This window comes from Arachis stenosperma, chromosome 10 (genome assembly GCF_014773155.1).
Source record: "Arachis stenosperma cultivar V10309 chromosome 10, arast.V10309.gnm1.PFL2, whole genome shotgun sequence".
NCBI lineage: Eukaryota > Viridiplantae > Streptophyta > Magnoliopsida > Fabales > Fabaceae > Arachis > Arachis stenosperma.
In genome coordinates this window covers 101259373-101285209 of record NC_080386.1, presented here as the reverse complement: position 1 = coordinate 101285209, position 25837 = coordinate 101259373, and the positions used below count along the sequence as shown (strand labels likewise).

The window sequence follows — 25837 nt, the reverse complement described above, 5'->3', positions numbered from 1 at the left end:
TGTGCTGACGGAGTGATCCGCAGGTGTATACCCAGAGAAGAAGCACAAAGGATCCTATGGCACTGCCATGGATCACATTATGGAGGACATTTTGGAAGTGAGCGAACAGCCACTAAAGTTCTCTAGTGTGGCTTCTACTGGCCTACTCTCTATAAAGATTCCCGAGAGTTTGTGCGTAACTGTGACAGTTGCCAAAGAGCTGGTAACCTGCCTCACGGATACGCCATGCCTCAACAAGGAATATTAGAGATAGAATTGTTTGATGTATGGGGAATTGATTTCATGGGACCATTCCCACCATCATACTCAAACACTTACATTCTGGTGGCAGTGGACTATGTATCTAAGTGGGTAGAAGCAATTGCTACACCCACTAATGATACCAAAACCGTGCTGAAATTTCTCCAGAAAAATATTTTCAGCAGGTTTGGCGTCCCCAGAGTGTTAATCAGTGATGGGGGCACTCATTTCTGCAATAAACAGCTATACTCTGCTATGGTTAGATATGGAATCAGCCATAAAGTGGCAACTCCATATCATCCACAGACAAATGGGCAAGCTGAAGTCTCTAACAGAGAGCTAAAAAGAATCCTGGAACGGACTGTGATGGCCCGAAGAAAGGATTGGGCAAAGAGCTTGGATGATGCTCTGTGGGCATACAAAACAGCATTCAAGACTCCTATAAGAACCTCTCCATACCAATTGGTGTATGGGAAGGCCTGTCATTTGCCTGTGGAACTGGAACACAAAGCCTACTGGGCAACCAGATTCCTAAACATGGATGCACAGTTAGCTGGTGAGAAAAGACTGCTCCAGCTAAATGAGCTAGAGGAGTTCAGACTCAATGCCTTTGAAAATGCAAAAATTTATAAGGAAAAGGCAAAGAAATGGCATGACAAAAGATTGTCAACCAGAGTCTTTGAACCAGGACAAAAGGTTTTGCTTTTTAACTCTAGGCTCAAATTGTTTCCAGGAAAACTCAAATCCCGGTGGAGGGGTCCGTATGTGATTACAGGAGTGTCACCATATGGATATGTTGAGCTTCGGGATATTGATTCTGACAAGAAGTTCATTGTTAATGGACAAAGAATCAAGCACTATCTTGAAGGAAATTTTGAGCAGGAATGCTCAAAACTGAGACTTGAGTGATTCTCAGTGAAAGTCCAGCTAAAGACAGTAAAGAAGCGCTTGCTGGGAGGCAACCCAGTCATTAGAAAGTTGTATGATTAGTTCTTACAGAGGCAAGTATCAAAAATGAAGGAGTTCACAGAGTTACAGAAGGATTCAGCTCAAAAAGCAGAGAAAATGAGCTTACTGGCAAAAAAACGCCAGTAAGGGGCATTTTGGGCGTTAAACGCCAGAATGGGTACCATTCTGGGCGTTTAACGCCAGGAATGGTGCCATTTTGGGCGTTAAATGCCAGAATGGGCACCATTCTGGGCGTTTAACGCCAGGTGTGCAGCATCCTAGGCGTTTTAGAAAAACGCCCAGTGAGGAAGAATTTCTGGCGTTTAACGCCAGCCAGGGTACCTGGCTGGGCGTTAAACGCCCAAATGGGGCAACAAATGGGCGTTAAACGCCAGAATGGGTGCCATTCTGGGCGTTTAACGCCAGCTTGGTGGGGGGACCACAATTTTGTTTTCAAATCAGATTTTTTCAAACTTTCCTTTTCTCACCCATACTTTTCTACAAAATCACACTTCAATCCTTCATCATTCACTTTCAAATCTTCAAAAATCAAAACCTTTTTTTTCAAATTTATTTCAAACCAATTACAAACATTGTTTAAAAATTTCACCCTTTTCTCAATTTCTTCTCATATCTTCTCAAATCTCCTTTCAAATTCCTCTTTTTTTTTCGAAAACTCCCCTCCCCACCTTATAAATACACGTTTGTTCCCCTCTTCCAACCACACCATTCGAATTTTCTTTTCCTCCCCCTCTCTTCTCTCTTCTCTTTTGCTTGAGGACAAGCAAACCTCTAAGTTTGGTGTGCTTTTCCGTGATCACTAAGCCAAAGTTCATCAATATCATGGCTCCTAAGGGAAAGCAAACCAATTTAAGAGGCAAGAAAGAGAATAATCCAAAGAATCTTTGGAATGAAGAGAAGTTCTTAACCAAAGAACATGAAGACCATTATCATAAAATAATGGGTCTGAGGTCAGTGATCCCGGAAGTTAAATTTGATCTGAAAGAAGATGAATATCCGGGGATCCAAGAGCAAATTCGAAACAGAGGATGGGAAGTTCTAGCCAATCCTGAAACAAAGGTTGGAAGGAATATGGTTCAGGAATTCTACTCAAATCTGTGGCTAACAGATAAGCAGAGAATGACTGGAACTGCTTACCATACCTATAGAACCATGGTCAGAGGGAAAGTTATATACTTCCATCTGGACAAAATAAGAGAAATCTTCAAGTTACCTCAACTGCAAGATGATCCTGATTCCTTTAATAGGAGGATGGTGAGAGTAGATAAGGGGTTGGATCAAGTTCTAGAGGACATATGCCTCCCTGGGACTAAGTGGATAACCAATTCAAAGGGTGTCCCAAACCAACTCAAGAGGGGAGACCTCAAGCCAATTGCAAGAGGTTGGCTAGACTTCATTGGGCGTTCCACATTGCCCACTAGCAACCGTTCTGAGGTCACCATCAAGAGGGCAGTGATGATTCATTGCATTATGCTTGGAAAAGAAGTGGAGGTGCATCATGTGATTGCCTGTGAGATCTACACAATTGCAAATAGGAATTCCACTGTAACCAAATTGGCATACCCAAGCTTGATCTCCTTGCTCTGTAAAGAGGCTGGGGTGAAGATAGAAGAAGATGAATTCATACCCATTGAACATCCAATCACCAAGAAGACAATGGAAGGAGCAAGAGAAGCAGGGGCGTGAAATTCAAGAGATGAAACGCCAAAAGCTCTCCTCTCAAGATGAGGGAGCATCCACTTCTCAAAATCAAGGTTGTTGAGTCCTAACTCTGTGAACACCTCTATCATTAGCAGCCTATTTTTTTGCGTTTTTGTTCTTGTTTTTCTATTTCTAGTCTCATCTTATATCTATATTTGAGTCTTGTTCTTAATTAATAAAATTAATAAAGTTTATGCCTTAAAGCTATGAATGTCCTATGAATCCATCACCTCTCTTAAAAGAAAAATGCTTTAATCACAAAAGAACAAGAAGTACAGGGTTTCGAAATTTATCTCTGAAACTAGTTGAATTAGTTTGATGTGGTGACAATGCTTTTTGTTTTCTGAATGAATGCTTGAACAGTGCATATGTCTTTTGAATTTGTTGTTTTAAGAATGTTAAAATTGTTGGCTCTTGAAAGAATGAGGAGAAAGAGAACTGTTATTGAGGATCTGAAAAATCATCAAATTGATTCTTGAAGCAAGAAAAGCAGTGAAAAAAAAAATTTTCGAAAAAAAAAAAGAGAGAAAAAGAAAGCAAAAGAAGGAAATAAAGTTGTGTTCCCAGGCAACAAGAGTGTGCTTAAGAACCCTGGACACCTCTAATTGGGGACTTTAGCAAAGCTGAGTCACAATCTAAAAAGGTTCACCCAATTATGTGTCTGTGGCATGTATGTATCCGGTGGTAATACTGGAAGACAGAGTGCTTTGGGCCACAGCCAAGACTCATACACTGGCTATGTTCAAGAATCAATATACTTAACTAGGAGAATCAATAACACTATCTGAGTTCTGAGTTCTTATAGATGCTAATCATTCTGAACTTCAAAGGATAGAGTGAGATGCCAAAACTGTTCGGAGGCAAAAAGCTACTAGTCCCGCTCATCTGATTGGAGCTATGTTTCTTTGATATTTTGGAGTCTATAGTATATTCTCTTCTTTTTATCCTATTTTGATTTTTAGTTGCTTGGGGACAAGCAACAATTTAAGTTTGGTGTTGTGATGAGCGGATAATTTGTATGCTTTTTGGCATTGTTTTTAGTATGTTTTTAGTATCTTTTAGTTAGTTTTTAGTATATTTTTATTAGTTTTTAATTAAAATTCACTTTTCTGGACTTTACTATGAGTTTGTGTGTTTTTCTGTGATTTCAGGTATTTTCTGACTGAAATTGAGGGTCCTGAGCAAAAATCTGATCCAGAGACTGAAAAGGACTGCAGATGCTGTTGGATTCTGACCTCCCTGCACTCAAAGTAGATTTTCTGGAGCTACAGAAGCCCAATTGGCGCGCTCTCAACGGCATTGGAAAGTAGACATCCTGGGCTTTCCAGCAATATATAATAATCCATACTTTGCCCAAGATTTGATGGCCCAAACCGGCGCTCAAAGTCACCTACAGAAATTCCAGCGTTAAACGCCGGAACTGGCATAAAATTTGGAGTTAAACGCCCAAACTGGCATGAAAGCTGGCGTTTAACTCCAGAAAAGGTCTCTACACGAAATTTCTTCATTGCTCAGCCCAAGCACACACCAAGTGGGCCCGGAAGTGGATTTTTCTGTCATTTACTCATTTCTGTAAACCTTAGGACACTAGTTTACTACTTATAGGATCTTTTGACATTGTATCAGCACCTTATGACCTCATAACATTTCTTACACGTTTCTTTCCACAGCATGAGCCTCTAAACCCCATGGTTGGGGGTGAGGAGCTCTGCTGTGTCTTGATGGATTAATGCAATTACTACTGTTTCTTATTCAATCATGCTTGCTTCCATTCTAAGATAACACTTGTTCTTAATCCGGATGAATGTGATGATCCGTGACAATCATCATCATTCTCAACTATGAACACGTGCCTGACAACCACCTCTGTTCTATCTTAGATTGAGTAGTTATCTCTTGGGTTCTTTAATCGGAATCTTCGTGGTATAGGCAGGACCTGATGGCAGCATTCAAGAGAATCCGGAAGGTCTAAACCTTGTCTGTGGTATTCTGAGTAGGATTCAATGATTGAATGACTGTGACGTGCTTCAAACCTGTAACCTACTGGGCGTTAGTGACAGACGCAAAAGAGGGATTCTATTCCGGTAGGGGAGGGAACCAAACCGGTGATTGGCAGTACTGTGACAGAGTGCGTGCATTAGCTTTCACTGCGAGGATGGGAGGTAGCCATTGACAACGGTGAAACCCTATACGAGCTTGCCATGGAAGGAGACTTGCGTGTTTGATGAAGAAGACAGTAAGAAAGCAGAGATTCGGAAGATGGAGCATCTCCAAACCTCAACCTATTCTCCATTACTGCAAAACAAGTAACCATTTCATGTTCTTTTGCTTTTCACAATCAATCCTGATAATTTCTGATCTCCTGACTAAGATTTACAAGATAACCATAGCTTGCTTCAAGCCGACAATCTCCGTGGGATCGACCCTTGCTCACGCAAGGTATTACTTGGACGACCCAGTGCACTTGCTGGTTAGTTGTGCGGGATTGCAAAAGTGTTATTGCAATTTCGTGCACCAGTGCACCAGTCAACTTAGAGCTCTTTGTGGCTTTGAGAGCAAAATGGAAATGGTTAGTGGTTGGAAACATCATTTTAGGTTCATTATGGTTGCATGTTCAAGGCTTAATTGCAAGGGTTGGTGTCGAACTAGATTGCATGGGTCTAGGAGGAGAAATTGGTGCTTTAAGGAGAATTCTCTGTGTCAACCACCCGGATGGAAGAATGATGACCAATTAGAAGACGGGTGTGAAAATAAGATATGGGATCACGGATCACAACATGAAGACCAATTTTGGGAGCTTATATCTTGGGTAAAACTTCACCTAAGCTTGGTGAAGTCGGTTGGAAATCCTGACAACCGTTTGAGAAGCAAGCATCCTTGGAGGTTTAAGGATGAATACAAGCATAAGCCGCCATGACAAGGAGCTTCTCAATTGTCCAACTTAAGGACTTAAACTAAAAGTGCTAGGTGGAAGACACCCCACCATGGTAAACTCTTTCCACTCTCTTGTAGATATAAGGAATAAGTGATTTGAATTGCCATTGTAGGTAGTTTTCTTCTTCATTTGTTTTTGTTTTAATGCTTTGGTTGTTAGTTGGTTTAAATTGCACCATTGTCTTGAATTGCATTTTGCTTGAGGTACAAGTTATGTTTGTTTTGTATTTAAAAACTCTTCAAAAATTAAAAGGTTTTTGTTAATTTTGCATTTTGGTTGGTTTTGAGTTGTAGATAGTGTTAGGAGGAATTTAAGCTCTATTTTGGTTTTAAAAAAACAAAAAGAAAAAGAGAGGGCAGACACTACCGCCATCCCCAGGCCTTCGTCAACCACCCTTTCGGCGACACTACCACCAACGACCACCACTCTCTACCCCGTCTCTTATTTCCTTCTTCCTTCCTCCCCTTTCTCTTTCCCTCTCTCAATCGTTTGTTCTCTCTACCACCACTAGCACCGCCGCGGTCATCCATTGCCACCGGCGAGCCTCACTCAGCCACCATAAACTTCTTTTTCCCTCTAGCTCGCTTTCCTTTCACCTTGCATTGACGGAAGAGAAGCTCTGCTTCTTTCCTCTGCACTTCACTGAATCCGGCGCTATTCTGCGACCATCTTCTCAGCGCCACCGATTCCTCACCAGGTCACCGCCATCTCTAGGCGGCACTGCTTCCATCTTCTTTCTTTCTCGGTTCTATTTCTGCCTCTGCTTCCAGGTTACCCTGCACTTCTTTTCTTCATTTCCTGTTCTATTTAGATAATTTTAGCTTAGTTTAATTTATGTTTGATTAGGTTAGATAAAATTGCATGCGGTTAAGTAGCTAGGTTGTGGTTAGAAGATTCTAGGCCTGATAATTGCTTCGTTCATGCTGTCTGATATGGTGGATACTTAACTGCTTTGATGGTAATGTTGAATTGTTGTGCTTGTGTGTTGATTAGTTCTGAATCTTGATATTGCTTGCTGCTGCTAGGCTGGTTTAAGCTACCTTAATTTGTTCATATGAATTGGTTATTTGTCTTACTTGTTTGTTGTAATTTGCATTCATATGAGTTATATTGTTGCTGTTTTGTTATCCGGGAACATCCAATTTACTGCCGAAATGCTGCCAAAATTTTTGGAAATTCCCTTTTGTTAACTTACAACTTAGGAATTGAACTTGGCACTTTGGAATTTGAGATTCACTTGACTTACACCAAGTTCAATTCATAGGTTAATTTGGTCAACTTTCTGTTTTTATTTTGGTTTCCTCTTATGTGTATTGATGATTGACTGAATCAAAGGACTATTTGACGGATTTCTATGTCAAATAGAACCTTGGTTAACTACGTCAAGAAGAACCTTCTTTGTGTTTCCAACATTTCAAGATTAAATCAAATGCGTTCTAACTTCTTGGTACAAGCTTAATTTTTAATTTTACTTAACCAACGAAGCTGTTCACATTATGTTACCATTTGACTTAACCTTGTCTTTTCTTGATAGAGGTTCTTACATTAGTAATAATTGGTGATTTCCACTGGTGTAGCCCTTTTAATTTGAGAGTGTTTTCAAAATTCTTTTAGTTACACCAAGTGCATTTTCAATCTTTCAACACCAATTTTTGCAAACTTAGTGACCATGGGCATTGATGATAATTTGTTTTTCTATTCTATGCTTTTATGCAATCTATAGTTCATCATCAATGACCTGCATCACCCTCATGAATGTGAGTGTGCTTGTTTCCTATGTGTTGTGAATTTCTCTTGGTTAAGCTCCATAATGGTCATGCCACTGATTTCTAACCACTTTTCTAACTTGTAACTTGTTTAACCTTCTGACTCTTTTTTTTAGCTTTCACCTTAACCCTTTCACATTCTTTTGGGTATGACAATTGTTATGCTTAATGAACAAGCACTTTGCTAGTATTGCATTGATTCTTGGTTTGTGTTTTGCTTGATATATGAGTTCTGTTTTCTTGCATTCCAAGAAGTCTTTTCTTAACTCACTTCATGAATATGTTTAATCCTCTTGTTGTCTGTTCTCTGTCTGTTGCATAATTCCTTGCTCTACAATCCTCTACTTTGCTTAATTGTTTATATCTGCGATTTCTGTTTTTTCAGGATGTCTGACAGAGGGAAAGCAAAGGTTACCTCTCGGAAAAGGAAGAAATCTCAATCTTCCACTTCTTCTATATTCTCCAGTTATGCCAAGATCTCCCTATCTGACAAGGAGAAAGCAGATCAGCTACTGCCTCCAACCAAAGAAGGGAGGTTCCCTAATTTGTACTGTGAGCTTTGCTTCCCTCTCTTTCAAAAACGGCATCTCAACTTAGAGAAGAAACTGGATATTCCCGCTGATTTGAGGCGATCTGTTCAGAGTCAGATTGAGGGGGTGGGCTTATCCTTTATGGATAGAGATTTACCTCGGGTGAACAAGTCATGGGTCCGGGAATTTTATTGTAATTTCTTCAGACCAACCCTTGAGTCAGTTCACCTGAGAGGAGGACAGATTTTGATGACAGAGGTTAACATTGAGCAGGTACTCCACTGTTAGCCTAAGGTTAGTGAGAAAGATGCTTTTCAGAGGGCTGAAGAGGAGATGCACTGCCTTACTTATGATTATGATGCACTGAGTAGTCTTATTGCCCAGCTAATGGGAAGATCCTCATCAGTTTTTAGCTGAATTCTTGCAAATCTGTGACACAGTCAAGACTAATGGGGTTGACCCTGAGGTCTACAGACTGATGCTATTCCCTTTTGCTGTAAGAGACAGAGCTAGAATATGGTTGGACTCTCAACTTAAAGAAAGCCTGGACTCTTGGGAAAAGCTAGTCAATGCCTTCTTGGCAAAGTTCTTTCCACCTCAAAAATTGAGTAAGCTTAGAGTGGAAGTCCAAACCTTCAGACAGAAGGATGGAGAATCCCTCTATGAAGCTTGGGAAAGATACAAACAATTAATCAAAAAATGTCCCTCAGACATGCTTTCTGAATGGAGCATCATAGGTATTTTCTATGATGGTCTCTCTGAACTATCCAAGATGTCTTTGGATAGCTCTGCTGGAGGATCTCTTCATCTGAAGAAGACGCCTACAGAGGCTCAGGAACTAATTGAGATGGTTGCAAATAACCAATTCATGTACACTTCTGAAAGGAATCCTGTGAACAATGGGACAAGTCAGAAGAAAGGAGTTATTGAGATTGGTACTCTGAATGCCATACTGGCTCAGAATAAGATATTGACTCAACAAGTCAATTTGATTTCTCAAAGTCTGTCTGGAATGCAAAATGTACCTGGCAGTACTAAGGATGCTTCATCTGAGGAAGAAGCTTATGATCCTGAGAACCCTTCAATAGAAGAGGTGAATTACCTAGGAAAACCCTATGGAAACACCTATAATTCTTCATGGAGAAATCATCCAAATTTCTCATGGAAGGATCAACAGAGACCTCAACAAGGTTTCAACAACAATAATGGTGGAAGAAACAGGTTTAGCAATGGCAAGCCTTTTCCATCATCTTCTCAGCAACAGACAGAGAATTCTAAGCAGAACCCCTCTGACTTAGCAACCATGATCTCTGATCTAATCAAAACCACTCAAAGTTTTATGACTGAAACAAGGTCCTCCATTAGGAATTTGGAGGCACAAGTGGGACAGCTGAGCAAGAAAATTACTGAACTCCCTCCTAGTAATCTCCCAAGTAATACAGAAGAAAATCCAAAAGGAGAGTGCAAAGCCATAACAATGGCCGAATATGGAGAGGAAAGAGAGGAGGTGGACGCCACTGAGGAAGACCTCAATGGGCGTGCACCAACCCCCTCTGAGTTCCCCAATGAGGAACCATGAGAATCTGAGGCTCAAAATGAGACCATAGAGATTCCATTGGACTTACTTCTGCCTTTCATGAGCTCTGATGAGTATTCCTCCTCTGAAGAGGATGAGTATGTCACTGAAGAGCAAGTTGCTAAATACCTTGGAGCAATCATGAAGATAAATAACAAGTTATTTGGAAATGAGACTTGGGAAGATGAACCTCCCTTGCTCACCAAAGAACTGGATGACTTGTCTAGGCAGAAATTACCTCAAAAGAGACAAGATCCTGGGAAGTTTTCCATACCTTGTACCATAGGCACCATGACCTTCAAGAAGGCCCTGTGTGACTTAGGGTCAAGTGTGAACCTCATGCCTCTCTCTGTAATGGAGAAGCTAGGGATCTTTGAGGTACAAGCTGCAAGAATCTCATTGGAGATGGCAGACAACTCAAGAAAACAAGCTCATGGACTTGTAGAGAATGTTTTGGTAAAAGTTGAAGACCATTACATCCCTACTGATTTCATAGTCCTAGAGACTGGGAAGTGCATGGATGAATCCATCATCCTTGGCAGACCCTTCCTAGCCACAGCAAAGGCTGTGATTGATGTTGATGGAGGTGAACTGATCATTCAAGTGAATGAAAATTCCTTGGTGTTTAAGGCTCAAGGATATCCCTCCGTCACCATGGAGAAGAAGCATGAAGAGCTTCTCTCAAATCAGAGACAAACAGAGCCCCCACAGTCAAACCCTAAGTTTGGTGTTGGGAGGCCACAACCAAACTCTAAGTTTGGTGTTGAACCCCCACATTCAAACTCTAAGTTTGGTGTTGGGAGGTTCCAACATTGCTCTGAGTATCTGTGAGGCTCATTGAGAGCCCTCTGTCAAGCTACTGACATTAAAGAAGCGCTTGTTGGGAGGCAACCCAATGTTATATTCTATATATTTCCCTTTGTTATTTTTTGTTATTTTGTAGGTTGATGATCATGAGAAGTCACAAAATCAATTAAAAAAAAGCAAAAACAGAATGAAAAACAGGAAGAAAAACAGCACACCCTGGAGGAAGATGTTGCTGGCGTTCAAACGCCAGTAAGCCTAGCAGTTGGGCGTTTAACGCCCAGTCTGGCACCATTCTGGGCGTTTAACGCCAGAAAGGGGCACCAGACTGGCGTTAAACGCCAGAAAAGGGCAAGAACCTGGCGTTAAACGCCAGGAATGGGCATCAGCCCGGCGTTTAACGCCAGAAATGGCTCAAAACGTGGATTTTGATGCCATTTGGTGCAGGGATGACTTTTCCTTGACACCTGAGGATCTGTGGACCCCACAGGATCCCCACCAACCCCACCACCACCCTCTCTCTTCTTCCCCCATTCACCAATCACCTCAATACCTCTTCCCCAAAAACCCCTCACCTATCATATCCCATCTTTCTCTTCACCACCCACATCCATCCTTCATAAAACCCCACCAACCTCACCCTTCAAATTCAAACCACTTTCCTTCCCAAACCCACCCATAATGGCCGAACCATCACCCCCCTCTCTCCTATATAATCCCTTCTTCATCCCTTCATTTTCACACAACCTAAACAACACTTCTTCCCCTCTTTGGCCGAATACACCACCATTCCCTTCTTCCTCGTTTCTTCTTCTTCTACTCTCTTCTTTCTTCTTTTGCTCGAGGACGAGCAAACATTTTAAGTTTGGTGTGGTAAAAGCGTTGCTTTTTTTCGTTTTTCCATAACCATTATGGCATCCAAGGCCGGAGAAATCTCTAGAAAGAGGAAAGGGAAGGCAAAAGCTTCCACCTCCGAGTCATGGGAGATGGATAGATTCATCTCAAGGGTGCATCAAGACCACTTCTATGAAGTTGTGGCCTTGAAGAAGGTGATCCCCGAGGTCCCCTTTTCACTCAAAAAGGGTGAATATCCGGAGATCCGCCATGAGATCCGAAGAAGAGGTTGGGAAGTACTTACCAACCCCATTCAACAAGTCGGAATCTTGATGGTTCAAGAGTTCTATGCCAATGCATAGATCACAAAGAACCATGATCAAAGTATGAACCCGGATCCAAAGAATTATCTTACTATGGTTCGGGGGAAATACTTGGATTTCAGTCCGGAAAGCGTGAGGGTAGCGTTCAACTTGCCTATGATGCAAGGAGATGAACATCCTTACACAAGAAGGGTCAACTTTGATCAAAGGTTGGACCAAGTCCTCACAGTTATATGTGAAGAGGGCGCACAATGGAAGAGAGATTCAAGAGGCAAGCCGGTTCAATTGAGAAGGCATGACCTCAAACCCGTGGCTAGAGGATGGTTGGAGTTCATTCAACGCTCAATCATTCCCACTAGCAACCGGTCCGAAGTTACTCTAGACCGGGCCATCATGATTCATAGCATCATGATTGGAGAAGAAGTGGAAGTTCATGAGGTTATAGCCCAAGAACTCTATAAAGTGGCGGACAAGTCTTCCACCTTGGCAAGGCTAGCCTTTCCTCATCTCATTTGTCACCTCTGTTATTCAGTTGGAGTTGACATAGAAGGAGATACCCCCATTGATGAGGATAAGCCCATCACTAAGAAAAGGATGGAGCACACAAGAGACCCCTCTCATCATGAGATCCCTGAGATGCCTCAAGGGATGCACTTTCCTCCACAAAACTATTGGGAGCAACTGAACACCTCCCTAGGAGAATTGAGTTCCAACATGGGACAACTAAGGGTGGAGCATCAAGAACACTCCATCATCCTCCATGAAATTAGAGAAGATCAAAGAATCATGAGGGAGGAGTGATGAGCGGATAATTTGTATACTTTTTGGCATAGTTTTTAGTATGTTTTTAGTAGTTTGAGTTGAGTTTTTAGTATATTTTTATTAGTTTTTAGTTAAAATTCACTTTTCTGGACTTTACTATGAGTTTGTGTGTTTTTCTGTGATTTCAGGTATTTTCTGGCTGAAATTGAGGGACCTGAGCAAAAATCTGATTCAGAGACTGAAAAGGACTGCAGATGCTGTTGGATTCTGACCTCCCTGCACTCGAAGTAGATTTTCTGGAGCTACAGAAGCCCAATTGGCGCGCTCTCAAAAGCGTTGGAAAGTAGACATCCTGGGCTTTCCAGCAATATATGATAGTCCATACTTTGCCCAAGATTTGATGGCCCAAACCGGTGTTCAAAGTCACCTCAAGAAATTCCAGCGTTAAACGCCAGAACTGGCACCTAATTGGGAGTTAAACGCCCAAACTGGCATAAAAGCTGGCGTTTAACTCCAAGAAGAGTCTCTACACGAAAATGCTTCATTGCTCAGCCCAAGCACACACCAAGTGGGCCCGGAAGTGGATTTTTATGTCATTTACTCATCTCTGTACACCCTAGGCTACTAGTTTTCTATAAGTAGGACCTTTTACTATTGTATTTTCATCTTGGTTCTTCTGGTTCCCTCTCTGGGGCCGAAACCAATGATCACTTTTGTTCTTATGTATTTTCAACGGTGGAGTTTCTACACACCATAGATTAAGGTGTGGAGCTCTGCTGTACCTCGAGTATTAATGCAATTACTATTGTTCTTCCATTCAACTCCGCTTGTTCTTGTTCCAAGATATCACTTGTTCTTCAAACTTGATGAAGGTGATGATTGACACTCATCATCATTCTCACCTATGAACAAGGTGACTGACAACCACTCTTGTTCTACAAGCATATGAGGCTTAGTGAATATCTCTTGGATTCTTTAATCGGAATCTTCGTGGTATAGGCAGGACCTGATGGCGGCATTCAAGAGAATTCGGAAGGTCTAAACCTTGTCTGTGGTATTCTGAGTAGGATTCAATGATTGAATGATTGTGACGTGCTTCAAACCTGTAACCTACTGGGCGTTAGTAACAGACGCAAAAGAGGGATTCTATTCCGGTAGGGGAGGGAACCAAACCGGTGATTGGCAGTACTGTGACAGAGTGCATGCATTAGCTTTCACTGCGCGGATGGGAGGTAGCTGCTGACAACAGTGAAACCCTACACGAGCTTGCCATGGAAAGGAGTAAGAAAGGATTGGATGAAGACAGTAGGAAAGCAGAGAGACGGAAGGGAAGGCATCTTCATACGCTTGTCTGAAGCTCTTACACCAATGATATACATAAGTATCACTATCTTTATGTTCTATATTATTTTCATTCATCATCATATACATTTGAGTTTGCCTGACTAAGATTTACAAGATGACCATAGCTTGCTTCAATGCTAACAATCTCCGTGGGATCGACCCTTACTCACGTAAGGTATTACTTGGACGACCCAGTGCACTTGCTGGTTAGTTGTGCGAAGTTGTGTAATGCCATGGAATTGAACCACCAAGTTTTTGGAGTTCATGACCAGGGATTATGAGAGTTGTGAAAAGTATTGTTCACAATTTCGCGCCACCAAGTTTTTGGCGCCGTTGCCGGGGATTATTCAAGTTTTGAGCAAGCTTTTGGTAACAATGCCTGGGATTGTTCTAGTTTGGACAACTGACGGTTCATCTTGTTGCTTAGATTAGGTATTTTTTTTTTCGAAATTCTTAAAGATGAATTCTAGAGTTTCATGATGATTTGTTGAAATCTGGCTGGCTGAGAAGCCATGTCTAATCTGATTGGACCGAGGTTTCAACTTATCACCACAAGAGCTTGTTGATTTTCATCAATTTTGCTTTTGGAGCAATGATCTGCTAAGATTTGGCTGACCTTTGGTCATGTCTAGTGTTTTGGACCGAAGCTTTCTTTGAAAGCTTGGCTGGCTGTGAAGCCATGTCTAATTCCTGGACCGGAGTCTTAGACTAGCATTGCACTGATTCCTGGAATTCTCATTAAGAATTTTGATACCTTTATTTTCCTTTTCACTTAATTTTCGAAAAACACAAAAAATTTACAAAATCATAAAAACCAAAAAGATTTTTATGTTTCTTGCTTGAGTCTGGTGTCTCATCTTAAGTTTGGTGTCAAATGCATGTTTTTGTTACATTTTTTCGAATCCATGCATATATTTCTTTGTTCTGATCTTTGAGTTCTATTGGCTTGAGTGTTCATGTGTCTCATATAGTGTCAGTAGCACACAAACTGCTAAGTTTGGTGTCTTGCATGCATTGTTATTTGATTCTTGTTGCATTTTGATTATTAAAAAATCCAAAAATATTTTTAATTTGTGTTTTTTCAAGTCAATGATACAAAGAATTAAAGATTCAGAACATACTGCAGAGGAATTATACAGAAAAAGCTGAGCATTCAAAAATGCCCAGTGAAGAAGGCAGACTGGCGTTTAAACGCCAGCCAGGGTACCTGGTTGGGCGTTTAACGCCCAAAAAGGTAGCATTTTGGGCGTTAAACGCCAGAATGTATACCATTCTGGGCGTTTAACGCCAGGATGGTGCTAGGGGGAAGATTTTGTTTTCAAAATCAATTTTTTCCAAGTTTTCAAAGTTTTTCAAAACCAAATCTTTTTCAAATCATATCTTTTCAATCAAATGTTTTCAAAATCAACTTTTTTCCTTTTTCAAAGATACTTACTAACAATTAATGATTTGATTGAACATTTTTTTGCCTTTTCTTTAAGAACGGTTTTATGTTTGAATCATATCTTTTCTTGTTAGGCAAGTCATTAATTTTTTTCTTTTAATCATATCTTTTCAAATTGTTTTCAAATCATATCTTTTAAAATTGTTTTCAAATCATATCTTCTCAATCACATCTTTTTAAAACCATCACTTCTCAATCAAATATTTTTAATCACATCTTTTTCAAAATAGTTTTCAATCAAATCTTTTTGACTTCTAATTTCAAAATCTTTTTCAAAAATCATTTGATTTCTTTTTCACTTTCAATTTTCGAAAATTATCAATCAAATTTTCAAAATGTTTTCAAAATCTTTTAATTGAATTTTCGAAAATTTCCTTCCCTCCTTCCCACATCCTTCTATTTATGGAGTACCACTCCTTCTAAATGCACAATTCGAACCTTATCTAATTAAAGTTCGAATTCTTCTTCTCCTTCTTCTTTCTATTTCTCTTTTCCTCTGACACTTCAAGGAATCTCTATACTGTGACATAGAGGATTCCACATTTTCTTTTTCTCTTCTCTTTCATATGAGCAGGAGCAGAGACAAAGGCATTCTTGTTGAAGCTGACCCTGAACCCGAGAGAACCTTGAAGAGAAAGCTAAGAGAAGCCAAGGCACAACTCTCTTTAGAGGACCTGACCGAATTCTTCAAGGAAGAAGAACACATGGCAGCCGAAAACAATAACAATGCCAACAATGCAAGGAAGGTGCTGGGTGACTTCACTGCACCTACTCCTGATTTTTATGGGAGAAGCATCTCTATCCCTGCCATTGGAGCAAACAACTTTGAGCTTAAGCCTCAATTAGTTTCTCTAATGCAACAGAATTGCAAGTTCCATGGACTTCCAATGGAAGATCCTCATCAGTTCTTAGCTGAATTCTTGCAAATCTGTGACACAGTCAAGACTAATGGGGTTAACCCTGAGGTCTACAGACTGATGCTATTCCCTTTTGCTGTAAGAGACAGAGCTAGAATATGGTTGGATTCTCAACCTAAAGAAAGCCTGGACTCTTGGGAAAAGCTAGTCAATGCCTTCTTGGCAAAGTTCTTTCCACCACAAAGATGGAGTAAGCTTAGAGTGGAAGTCCAAACCTTCAGACAGAAGGATGGAGAATCCCTCTATGAAGCTTGGGAAAGATACAAACAATTAATCAGAAGATGTCCCTCAGACATGCTTTCTGAATGGAGCATCATAGGTATTTTCTATGATGGTCTCTCTGAACTATCTAAGATGTCCTTGGATAGCTCTGCTGGAGGATCTCTTCATCTGAAGAAGACGCCTGCAGAAGCTCAAGAATTTATTGAAATGGTTGCAAATAACCAATTCATGTACACTTCTGAAAGGAATCCTGTGAACAATGGGACTAGTCAGAAGAAAGGAGTTCTTGAGATTGACACTCTGAATGCCATATTGGCTCAGAACAAGATATTGACTCAACAAGTCAATTTGATTTCTCAAAGTCTGTCTGGAATGCAAAATGCACCAAACAGTACTAAGGATGCTTCATCTGAGAAAGAAGCTTATGATCCTGAGAACCCTTCCATGGAAGAGGTGAATTACCTAGGAGAACCCTATGGAAACACCTATAATTCTTCATGGAGAAATCACCCAAATCTCTCATGGAAGAATCAAGAGAGACCTCAACAAGGTTTCAATAACAATAATGGTGGAAGAAATAGGTTTAGCAATAGCAAGCCTTTTCCATCATCTTCTCAGCAACAGACAGAGAGTTCTAAGCAGAATACTTCTGACTTAGCAACAATGGTCTCTGATCTAATAAAGACCACTCAAAGTTTCATGAATGAAACAAGGTCCTCCATCAGAAATTTGGAAGGGCAAGTGGGTCAGCTGAGCAAGAAAGTTACTGAACTCCCTCCTAGCACTCTCCCAAGTAATACAGAAGAAAATCCAAAAGGAGAGTGCAAAGCCATAGACATGGCCGAATATGGAGAGGAAAGAGAGGAGGAGGACGCCACTGAGGAAGACCTCAGTGGGCGTGTACCAATCTCCTCTGAGTTCCTCAATGAGGAACAATGGGAATCTGAGGCTCAAAATGAGACCATAGAGATTCCATTGGACTTACTTCTGCCATTCATGAGCTCTGATGAGTATTCGTCCTCTGAAGAGGATGAGTATGTCACTGAAGAGCAAGTTGCTAAATACCTTGGAGCAATCATGAAACTGAGTGACAAGTTATTTGGAAATGAGACTTGGGAGGATGAACCACCTTTGCTCACCAAAGAACTGGATGACTTGTCTAGGCAGAAACTGCCTCTAAAGAGGCAGGATCCTGGGAAGTTTTCTATACCTTGTACCATAGGCACCATGACCTTCAAGAAGGCCCTGTGTGACTTAGGGTCAAGTGTAAACCTCATGCCCCTCTCTGTAATGGAGAAATTAGGGATCTTTGAGGTGCAAGCTGCAAGAATCTCATTAGAGATGGCAGACAATTCAAGAAAACAAGCTCATGGACTTGTAGAGAATGTTTTGGTGAAGATTGAAGACCATTACATCCCTACTGATTTCATAGTCCTAGAGACTGGGAAGTGCATGGATGAATCCATCATCCTTGGCAGACCCTTCCTAGCCACAGCAAAGGCTGTGATTGATGTTGATAGAGGAGAGTTGATCATTCAAGTGAATGAAGAATCCTTGGTGTTTAAGGCCCAAGGACATCCCTCTATCATCATAGAGAGGAAGCATGAAGAGCTTCTCTCAAAACAGAGCCAAGCAAAGCCCCCACAGTCAAACTCTAAGTTTGGTGTTGGTAGGCCACAACCAAACTCTAAGTTTGGTGTTGAACCCCCACATTCAAACTCTAAGTTTGGTGTTGGGAGGTTCCAACACGGTTCTGAGTATTTCTGAGGCTCCATGAGAGTCCTCTGTCAAGCTAATGACATTAAAGAAGCGCTTGTTGGGAGGCAACCCAATGTTTTATAGTTAACTATTTTCTTTTGTTATTTTATCTTTTTTGTAGGTTGATGATCATAAGAAGTCAGAAAAACAATGAAAAAAGCAAAAACAGAATGAAAAACAGGAAGAAAAATAGCACACCCTGGAGGAAGAAGCTGCTGGCGTTTAAACGCCAGTAAGCCTAGCAGTTGGGCGTTTAACGCCCAGTCTGGCACCATTCTGGGCGTTTAACGCCAGAAAGGGGCACCAGACTGGCGTTAAACGCCAGAAAAGGGCAACAACCTGGCGTTAAACGCCAGGAATGGGCACCAGCCCGGCGTTTAACGCCAGAAATAGCTCAAAACGTGATTTTGAGCAACATTTGGTGCAGGGATGACTTTTCCTTGACACCACAGGATCTGTGGACCCCACAGGACCCCACCATCACTCTCTCTCTTCTTCCCCCATTCACCAATCACCTCAACACCTCTTCACCATAAACCCTTCTTTACTCCTTCATTTTCACACCACCTAAACACCACTTCTCCCCCTTTTGGCCGAACCATAAGCCACTTCCATCTCCTCCATTTCTTCTTCTTCTACTCCCTTCTTTCTTCTTTTGCTCGAGGACAAGCAAACCTTTTAAGTTTGGTGTGGTAAAAGCATTGCTTTTTGTTTTTCCATAACCATTTATGGCATCCAAAGCCGGTTCAAGTGAGAAGGCATGACCTCAAGCCCATCACTAAGAAGAAGATAGAGCAAACGAGAGACCCCTCTCATCAAGAAATCCCTGAGATACCTCAAGGGATGCACTTTCCTCCACAAGACTATTGGGAGCAACTGAACATCTCCCTAGGAGAATTAAGTTCCAACATGGGACAACTAAGGGTGGAGCACCAAGAACACTCCATCATCCTCCATGAAATTAGAGAAGATCAAAGAATCATGAGAGAGGAGCAACAAAGACAAGGAAGAGACATTGAGGAGCTCAAGCATTCCATAGGATCTTCAAGAAGAAGAAAGAGCCGCCATCACTAAGGTGGACCCGTTCTTTAATCTCCTTGTTCTTTATTTTTCTGTTTTTCGAAAATTTATGCTTATGTTTATCCATGTTTGTGTCTTATGATCATTAGTGTCTTAGTGTCTATGCCTTAAAGCTATGAATATGAATCCATCACCTTTCTTAAATGAAAACTGTTTTTATCACAAAAGAACAAGAAGTACAGGATTTCAAATTCATCTTTAAAACTAGCTTAATTAGTTTGATGTGGTGACAATACTTGTTGTTTTCTGAATGTATGCTTAAACAGTGCATATGTCTTTTGAATTTGTGGTTCATGAATGTTAAAATTGTTGGCTCTTGAAAGAATGATGAAAAAGGAGACATGTTACTGAGGATCTGAAAAATCATAAAAATGATTCTTGAAGCAAGAAAAAGCAGTGAATACAAAAAAAAAAAAAAAGAGAAAAAGAAGGAGAAAAACGAAAAAAAAGGGAGAAAGAGAAAAAGAAAGAAAAAAGAAAGAAATAAAGTTGTGATCCAAGGCAAAAAGAGTGTGCTTAAGAACCCTGGACACCTCTAATTGGGGACTCTAGCAAAGCTGAGTCACAATCTGAAAAGGTTCACCCAATTATGTGTCTGTGGCATGTATGTATCCGGTGGTAATACTGGAAGACAGAGTGCTTTGGGCCACGGCCAAGACTCAATAAGTAGCTGTGTTCAAGAATCATCATACTTAACTAAGAGAATCAATAACACTATCTGGATTCTGAGTTCCTAAAGAAGCCAATCATTCTGAATTTCAAAGGATAAAGTGAGATGCCAAAACTGTTCGGAGGCAAAAAGCTACTAGTCCCGCTCATCTAATTTGGAGCTTAGTTTCATTGATAATTTGGAGTCTATAGTATATTCTCTTCTTTTTATCTTATTTGATTTTCAGTTGCTTGAGGACAAGCAACAATTTAAGTTTGGTGTTGTGATGAGCGGATAATTTGTATACTTTTTGGCATAGTTTTTAGTATGTTTTTAGTAGTTTGAGTTGAGTTTTTAGTATATTTTTATTAGTTTTTAGTTAAAATTCACTTTTCTGGACTTTACTATGAGTTTGTGTGTTTTTCTGTGATTTCAGGTATTTTCTGGCTGAAATTGAGGGACCTGAGCAAAAATCTGATTCAGAGACTGAAAAGGACTGCAGATGCTGTTGGATTCTGACCTCCCTGCACTCGAAGTGGATTTTCTGGAGCTACAGAAGCCCAATTGGCGCGCTCTCAACGGCGTTGGAAAGTAGACATCCTGGGCTTTCCAGCAATATATGATAGTCCATACTTTGCCCAAGATTTGATGGCCCAAACCGGCGTTCAAAGTCACCTCAAGAAATTCCAGCGTTAAACGCCGGAACTGGCACCTAATTGGGAGTTAAACGCCCAAACTGGCATAAAGGCTGGCGTTTAACTCCAAGAAGAGTCTCTACACGAAAATGCTTCATTGCTCAGCCCAAGCACACACCAAGTGGGCCCGGAAGTGGATTTTTATGTCATTTACTCATCTCTGTACACCCTAGGCTACTAGTTTTCTATAAGTAGGACCTTTTACTATTGTATTTTCATCTTGGTTCTTCTGGTTCCCTCTCTGGGGCCGAAACCAATGATCACTTTTGTTCTTATGTATTTTCAACGGTGGAGTTTCTACACACCATAGATTAAGGTGTGGAGCTCTGCTGTACCTCGAGTATTAATGCAATTACTATTGTTCTTCCATTCAACTCCGCTTGTTCTTGTTCCAAGATATCACTTGTTCTTCAAACTTGATGAAGGTGATGATTGACACTCATCATCATTCTCACCTATGAACAAGGTGACTGACAACCACTCTTGTTCTACAAGCATATGAGGCTTAGTGAATATCTCTTGGATTCTTTAATCGGAATCTTCGTGGTATAGGCAGGACCTGATGGCGGCATTCAAGAGAATTCGGAAGGTCTAAACCTTGTCTGTGGTATTCTGAGTAGGATTCAATGATTGAATGATTGTGACGTGCTTCAAACCTGTAACCTACTGGGCGTTAGTGACAGACGCAAAAGAGGGATTCTATTCCGGTAGGGGAGGGAACCAAACCGGTGATTGGCAGTACTGTGACAGAGTGCATGCATTAGCTTTCACTGCGCGGATGGGAGGTAGCTGCTGACAACAGTGAAACCCTACACGAGCTTGCCATGGAAAGGAGTAAGAAAGGATTGGATGAAGACAATAGGAAAGCAGAGAGACGGAAGGGAAGGCATCTTCATACGCTTGTCTGAAGCTCTTACACCAATGATATACATAAGTATCACTATCTTTATGTTCTATATTATTTTCATTCATCATCATATACATTTGAGTTTGCCTGACTAAGATTTACAAGATGACCATAGCTTGCTTCAATGCTAACAATCTCCGTGGGATCGACCCTTACTCACGTAAGGTATTACTTGGACGACCCAGTGCACTTACTGGTTAGTTGTGCGAAGTTGTGTAATGCCATGGAATTGAACCACCAAGTTTTTGGAGTTCATGACCAGGGATTATGAGAGTTGTGAAAAGTATTGTTCACAATTTCGTGCCACCAAGGAGCAACAAAGACAAGGAAGAGACATTGAGGAGCTCAAGCACTCCATAGGATCTTCAAGAGGAAGAAAGATCCGCCATCACTAAGGTGGACCCGTTCTTTGATTTCCTTGTTCTTTATTCTTCTGTTTTTCGAATTTTATGCTTATGTTTATCCATGTTAGTGTCTTATGATCATTAGTGTCTTAGTGTCTATGCCTTAAAGTTATGAATGTCCTATGAATCCATCACCTTTCTTAAAAGAAAAACGTGCTTAATTGAAAAGGAGAAGAATTGCATGAATTTTAAATTTTATAACAGTTTAATTATTTTGATGTGGTGGCAATACTCTTGTTCTCTGAATGTATGCTTAAACAGTGCATATGTCTTTTGAATTTGTGGTTCATGAATGTTGGCTCTTGAAAGAATGATGAAAAAGGAGACATGTTACTGAGGATCTGAAAAATCATTAAAAATGATTCTTGAAGCAAGAAAAAGCAGTGAATACAAAAAAAGAAGAAGAAGCAAGCGAAAGAAAAAAAAACCGAAAAAGAAAAAGAAAGAAAAAGAAAGAAATAAAGTTGTGATCCAAGGCAAAAAGAGTGTGCTTAAGAACCCTGGACACCTCTAATTGGGGACTCTAGCAAAGCTGAGTCACAATCTAAAAAGGTTCACCCAATTATGTGTCTGTGGCATGTATGTATCCGGTGGTAATACTGGAAGACAGAGTGCTTTGGGCCACGGCCAAGACTCATAAAGTAGCTATGTTCAAGAATCATCATACTTAACTAGGAGAATCAATAACACTATCTGGATTCTGAGTTCCTAAAGAAGCCAATCATTCTGAATTCCAAAGGATAGAGTGAGATGCCAAAACTATTCAGAGGCAAAAAGCTAAAAGCCCCGCTCATCTAATTAATACTGATCTTCATAGATGTTTTTGGAGTTCATTGCATATTCTCTTCTTTTTATCCTATTTGATCTTCAGTTGCTTGGGGACAAGCAACAATTTAAGTTTGGTGTTGTGATGAGCGGATAATTTGTACGCTTTTTGGCATTGTTTTAAGTATGTTTTTGGTATGATCTAGTTAGTTTTTAGTATATTTTTATTTGTTTTTAGTTAAAATTCACTTTTCTGGACTTTACTATGAGTTTGTGTGTTTTTCTGTGATTTCAGGTATTTTCTGGCTGAAATTGAGGGATCTGAGCAAAAATCTGATCAAGAGACTCAAAAGGACTGCAGATGCTGTTGGATTCTGACCTCCCTGCACTCGAAGTGGATTTTCTGGAGCTACAGAAGCCCAATTGGCGCGCTCTCAACGGCGTTGGAAATTAGACATCCTGGGCTTTCCAGCAATATATGATAGTCCATACTTTGCCCAAGATTTGATGGCCCAAACCGGCGTTCAAAGTCACCTCAAGAAATCCCAGCGTTAAACGCTGGAACTGGCACCCAAACGGGAGTTAAACGCCCAAACTGGCATAAAAGCTGGCGTTTAACTCCAAGAAGAGTCTCTACACGAAAATGCTTCATTACTCAGCCCAAGCACACACCAAGTGGGCCCGGAAGTGGATTTTTATGTCATTTACTCATCTCTGTACACCCTAGGCTACTAGTTTTCTATAAGTAGGACCTTTTACTATTGTATTGAGACATCTGGGTAGCTATCTTCGTGTTTTTATGCTATCTTAGATCATTGGGAGGCTGGCCATTCGGCCATGCCTAGACCTTATGCTTATGTATTTTCAACGGTGGAGTTTCTACACACCATAGATTAAGGTGTGGTGCTCTGCTGTACCTCGAGTATTAATGCAATTACTATTGTTCTTCCATTCAATTCCGCTTGTTCTTTGTCCAAGATATCACTTGTTCTTCAACTTGATGAATGTGATGATCCGTGACACTCATCATCATTCTCACTCATGAACAAGGTGACTGACAACCACTCTTGTTCTACAAGCAATCAAAGCTCTAGTGAATATCTCTTGGATTCCTGATAACACGATGCATGGTTGATCGCCTGACAACCGAGTGCTCGCCTGACAAACGAGCCAGCCATTCCGTGAGATCAGAGTCTTCGTGGTATAGGCGAGAACTGATGGCGGCATTCAAGAGAATCCGGAAGGTCTAACCTTGTCTGTGGTATTCTGAGTAGGATTCAATGATTGAATGACTGTGACGTGCTTCAAACTCCTGAAGGCGGGGCATTAGTGACAGACGCAAAAGAATCACTGGATTCTATTCCGGCCTGATTGAGAACCGACAGATGGATAGCCGTGCCGTGACAGGGTGCGTTGAACATTTCCAATGAGAGGATGGGAGGTAGCCACTGACAACGGTGAAACCCTTGCATAAGCTTGCCATGGAAAGGAGTAAGAAGGATTGGATGAAGACTGTAGGAAAGCAGAGAGACGGAAAGGAAGGCATCTTCATTCGCTTGTCTGAAGCTCTCACCAATGATATACATAAGTATCTCTATCTTTATCTTTATGCTTTATTCGTTTATCATCATACCCATTTGAGTCTGCCTGACTAAGATTTACAAGGTGACCATAGCTTGCTTCATACCAACAATCTCCGTGGGATCGACCCTTGCTCACGCAAGGTATTACTTGGACGACCCAGTGCATTTGCTGGTTAGTTGTGCGAAGTTGTAGTGATCACAATTTCGCGCACCAGAAGTATATGTGGCGAGCGCATGTCTGAGACATACTCCCATTCCCTACCTTGATCACTAAGATGGCTCAGCAGGTTAGCGTCCCATGGTTGCCAGATGATGAGTCACCACCCCCAGTCGACGGAAAGGAGAAGACTATTCCGTGGGGGACATGGGTGAGCGATGGACCACCGCCATTCTCGCGTCGAGCTTGAGCCTCAGCGGCAGCACCACCCACAGGACCCTCATCACCACCATCAGCACCACCACTACCGGTACACCAGCTGATATACCAACTAGTTCAGTGCCTCATCGGGCTCATGGAGCAGAGCGAGCGTCGCATCAAGCGCCGCTTTGATCTTGTGAGTCAGATGCTGGTATAGCTGGGCGCTGTCATGCCCCCTGATCTCGATACTCCTTCTGACCATTCTGAGGCAGAGGAGGATCGGGAAGAGGAGGAGGATCAGCCGGCAGAGGCACATACACAGAGTCAAGTTGCACAGAGCCACAGCAGGCCCCTGTGGAGCCACAGCCACAGCCTCAGTCCGAGCCGGATGCGACCGTTGACCCTTACCCCCAGTATCAGGCATAGCATCGGGGACGATGCTTCATTCTAAGTGTGGAGAGGTCACCGCCATCACCATCGGTGGAACTTCTATTTTGGGTGACAATTTCAGACAATTATCTTTTATTTTATGTTACTTTGTTTTATTTTGCACTTTTGGATTATTGTACATATTAGTCTTTTGGGATACTTTTGTTTTAGCCTGTTACATTTTACACTTTGCACTTTGAGTTTGTATATATTTCATATTTCGTAGTTGGATTTGCATTCTTAGTCGATAGTTTGTATATACGTATATATAGTACTTGAGCTTAGTGGTTGTGATTAAAAAATTTGATGTATGGAAGCTTAGTTTCCCCCTTTTTACATAAGAAAGTTGGTTTGTTTGAAAAAGGGAATAAACTAAGAAATTTTTAATTTTCTAAACCACAACATTACATTTAGGATACATATAATAAGCTTAGTCAAAATAATAAAATTTTACAAGGAATTTATCTATAGGGCACCACCCCAATTGATTGAAAATTTTTGTGATGAACTTGCTTGAATTCTATATTTTGTGAAACATGTTTTGAGCTAAGAACACAAGCTTGTGAGTTTTGAGCCTAATGGTGTGGTTACATCTTATAACCACTTATTTTTCTTCTTGTGTGCATCATTCTCTTTCTATGATTGTGATCCTTGATTTGTTTAATTCTTTATGTCCATTATTCCTTGTATACATGCATTTATATGATTGAGGCCACTGTTTCAATTAGCTGACTTACCCAAATGACCTACCTTTTACCTTCCATTGTTAACCAATTTTGAGCCTATACTTAACCTAATTGTTCCTTATTTTAGCACATTACAAGCCTAAAGTGTAAAACAAT

At 40.9% G+C, this 25837-nt stretch overlaps 2 non-coding genes across 2 annotated transcripts; both read right to left on the bottom strand.

Annotated features, from left to right (window-relative positions):
* Window positions 1-8751: 8751 nt before the first annotated feature.
* LOC130959664 (small nucleolar RNA R71) lies at window positions 8752-8859 on the bottom strand. The gene has a single exon (XR_009078734.1). It is a non-coding gene; the product is annotated as a small nucleolar RNA R71 (small nucleolar RNA).
* A 7478-nt stretch (window positions 8860-16337) lies between these two features.
* On the bottom strand, window positions 16338-16445 carry LOC130959103 (small nucleolar RNA R71). The gene has a single exon (XR_009078198.1). It is a non-coding gene; the product is annotated as a small nucleolar RNA R71 (small nucleolar RNA).
* Window positions 16446-25837: the final 9392 nt, after the last annotated feature.